The sequence below is a fragment of the Lathyrus oleraceus genome, chromosome 1 (genome assembly GCF_024323335.1).
Source record: "Lathyrus oleraceus cultivar Zhongwan6 chromosome 1, CAAS_Psat_ZW6_1.0, whole genome shotgun sequence".
NCBI lineage: Eukaryota > Viridiplantae > Streptophyta > Magnoliopsida > Fabales > Fabaceae > Lathyrus > Lathyrus oleraceus.
In genome coordinates this window covers 370135776-370139530 of record NC_066579.1, presented here as the reverse complement: position 1 = coordinate 370139530, position 3755 = coordinate 370135776, and the positions used below count along the sequence as shown (strand labels likewise).

At 26.2% G+C, this 3755-nt stretch overlaps 1 long non-coding RNA gene across 1 annotated transcript; it reads right to left on the bottom strand.

Moving 5' to 3' along the window:
* Positions 1–2773: 2773 nt before the first annotated feature.
* LOC127115777 (uncharacterized) lies at positions 2774–3348 on the bottom strand. Its single transcript, XR_007800871.1, has 3 exons — positions 3279–3348; positions 2913–3008; positions 2774–2816 (listed from the first exon to the last, which is right to left on the bottom strand). It is a non-coding gene; the product is annotated as an uncharacterized LOC127115777 (long non-coding RNA).
* Positions 3349–3755: the final 407 nt, after the last annotated feature.

Sequence of the window (3755 nt, the reverse complement as noted above, 5' to 3'; positions counted from 1 at the left end):
TAATTTCTCATAATTAACCCTATATTTTTTTATAATATTTATATTAACTCATTTAAAAATTAATCCATAATTTCAATATGCTTAATTATAGAATTAATCCTAATCCCAACCCTTATTACATTTTTTTGGTATTTTTATTCCATGTTGATTATAATTATTATTTGGGAATAAGATATTTATTTTATCTTATTATTAGTTTTATTCAATTTAGTATAATCTGGCGTATGTATTTTATTGAGAAATTTTGTGGTTTTGAAACATGATGTTAGTTAAAAAACAAAATTATGATATAGATTTTATGATATTTGTTAAGAATGTTTATGATATTTGTTTAAAGATTTGAAATTGTGTTTTAGATTATTTAAAATATGGTTTGGGTTTAACTTGAAAGAAATTATGAGGTTTGATTTTGAAACTTAAATAAGGTTTTTTTTTTTTAGATTTCAATATATTATGATTTTGTTAAAAAAACTTTGATTCATGTTAACAAATTATTTTAATTCATGGTATTTGTTAAAGAAAGTTATTTAAAAAGATTTAGAAAAATTGATTTTTCTTTTTTAAATGCTTTATGATATTAGTAAAAAAAATTGCTTAAAAAATTGATTCAAAAGAATTTATTTATTTTAATGAAAAAAATGCCTTATGATATTATTTTAAAAAATTGATTAAAAAATTAACTAACGAATTTAAATCATTATAAAACATGAGACATCACATCGAAATAAAGCATCCACCAAATTTAAACAATTCAAGCAATTCTATAAATGAGGTATTAAGAGACCCCAACCTACGAGAAATTGTTCCCGATAAAAAGATAATATTCACTTTTTTTATTCCATCTTGCTCTTTACGTCTTCGATCCCAACCATCTCACAATTTTTCTTCTTTGCCTGCGCCCGCTTAAAAAAGATTCATGATGACGATGATGGAGCTTTGCGCCCGTTTAAAAAAGATTGACGATGATGGAAAAGATTCATGATGATGATGATGGAGCTTTAGGGTTTCGGTGTTGTTCTTCCGTGTGAAGAACATTATCTTTTTATCGTATGATTTGTAAATTGTGGATGAGAAAGAGAGGTTCTATTTATAGATAAAATTGGATTTAAAAAATTAAATAAAATTGTCTATTTTTAAAATGATTTAATTTAACCTCATTTTTTCTATTTCTTAAAGCTCAAGTCAATGAATCTGGATGGATTGATAAAATGATAAAAATTAATATTTTTGTGATTTCAAAAGTAAAATAGAAACGTTAGAAGTAAAGAAAAATAAATAAAAGGAAAAAGACACTACAAGTGAAAAAGGTGGGATTTGAATTCATGATATTCTCCATTGTAACTCTTTGTACTCTTTTTGGACCAATTAGACCATTCCATTTAGTCGAAATAAAACAGTATTAGCGAGTATATAATAATAATCTTAATAATAATATTAATAACCTCATTATGACCTTAATTAAATAATATATAAACTAATAATAATTTGATTAATAAAAATATTAATTTAACCCTAATTAATTCCTATATTAATTTATTCTTAAATAAAAATAATATAACTTAATATTAATATATAAAAAAATAAAAATAATACTAATATTAATCTATCCCCATTTAACTAATAACGTTATTATAATTTATTCTACCCAGGCTATTAAAACAAATAATCCCCCTAATTATTATTTTTTACTAATGTGTTTTAATAAGATAAAATGTCATAGTTATCAATGGTAATATCTCTCTAGCATAACTCCCCAAATTATTACGTTCCAAGCAACATCGTTGAATTAAAACAAATTTCTAAGATGGACTAAAAAGTAAAAATTGCCCCCTTTGACTTTTTAGATCATTGGGGTTGACCAAATTCCTTATAAAGGATCCTGAGCATTTCAATGACTTAGGATCTAAGTCAATAACAAGAAAGAAATAATGGTCAAAATTTGGGGTATGACAGCAACACACATGAGTTGCTACTTAAAGCACCTCCAACTCTCACCAATCTAAGAGATCCACTTTTTCTTCAATTATCATCATGAGTAAACTAAAAGTCTACTACAATTATATTAATAAGTATGTATTAGTAATTAAAATTACTATTTAATCATGTAAATTAAAATTAATACTTTAACGTCTATCTATATGTTTTTTTTTTCAAATCTACTAATTCCTGGGTCCAATTATCTCACTACGCCAAATAAGGGAAAAGAGGGCGCTTATTTTGGTCTATAACAGCGCTTTTAAGCGCCCTCTAAAGTGGCGCTGGCATAGGTAAAGACAACGCTTTGTTTTCCTGGAGAAAGCGCTCTCTAAAGTGGCCCTTTAAGGGCCACATTATAGTGCGCTTTCAGAAAAAAGCGCCCTCTTGAGTGGTCCATAAAGGGCCACCTTAGAGGGCGCTTTCTGGACAAAGCGCCCTCTAAAGTTGTCAATGTAAAGTGTTTAGAGGGCGCTTCCTACAGAAAGCGCTCTCTAAAGTGTTAGTTATTTTAAAAAAAAATCATATTGATATACCATTAATCCAATGAACCTGATCGCATGCTGCAAAAGTGTAAAATTCATATTGATTTCATCCTTTAATCCAATGTTATACACCATTAATCCATTGATATATACAACATGAATCCATTTATATACAACATTAATCCTCCATATATACAACATTAATATATTGAATTTCATGCATGTACAACAACATTCCATACATATATGTACAACAACTACAACCTATATGATTCTATGATCAATAATGAATTGACACAATTCATCCTTCATTTTATCCAAATGAGCTCTTGAGTAAGATTTGTATTCGTCAAAGTACTACAATTAAGAGAATAAAACATATTCATGATTTAGTAACAAATTAGATGAAATATCCGATAATATTAAAATAAACCCTAAGTTATTATTCCATACCATTTTTGGGATGTCTATACGATTCAACGCAATGATATCTCTCATAAATCTCAATACAAAAAATCCGCAATCGATCGAATTGTTTTGCTGAGGACACTACACAGAAAAACAAACAATATATATATATATATATATATATATATATATATATATATATATATATATATATATATATATATATATATATATATATATATATATATATATATATATATATATATATATATATATATATATATATATATATATATATATATATATATATATATATATATATATATATATATATAGTTAATTTTTTACGAACACTATTATAATCAAAAAACAAACACTATTATAAGCAAAAATAAGAAACTTAATATATACCTGAACTCTGACCCAGGTAATGTCCTTCCTATTACGATAATTCTTTTTCGATCTAAATTTTAGTATTGCCCTAACAAAATAAAAACGTATATTGAGATCAATCTGACAGACATAATTAAATATAGAAATACACACGAATATTTAGGGGAATTTCACTTACGCGTCAACCGTCTTCTTCATACTCGGATATTTACTCCAATCACCCGGTAACGAATCGAGATAATACACCATTAGTCTCGAAAGATCCATAGCAACCAACACCCAGTGACCACTGTAAAATAAAACAAAAATTTAGATGCATGAAAATTTTCTATGTAAAAGATATACATAGATTAGAATGAAATTATTAGAAAGAAAATCTAACCCGTTGCCAGAATTAAACGGTAAAAAATACAAACTAGGTGTAGTATTATCGCCGGCCACCATGAATCTATCGACTAGTTCATTCATTACGGATGTTGGATTTTTCGTTATAAA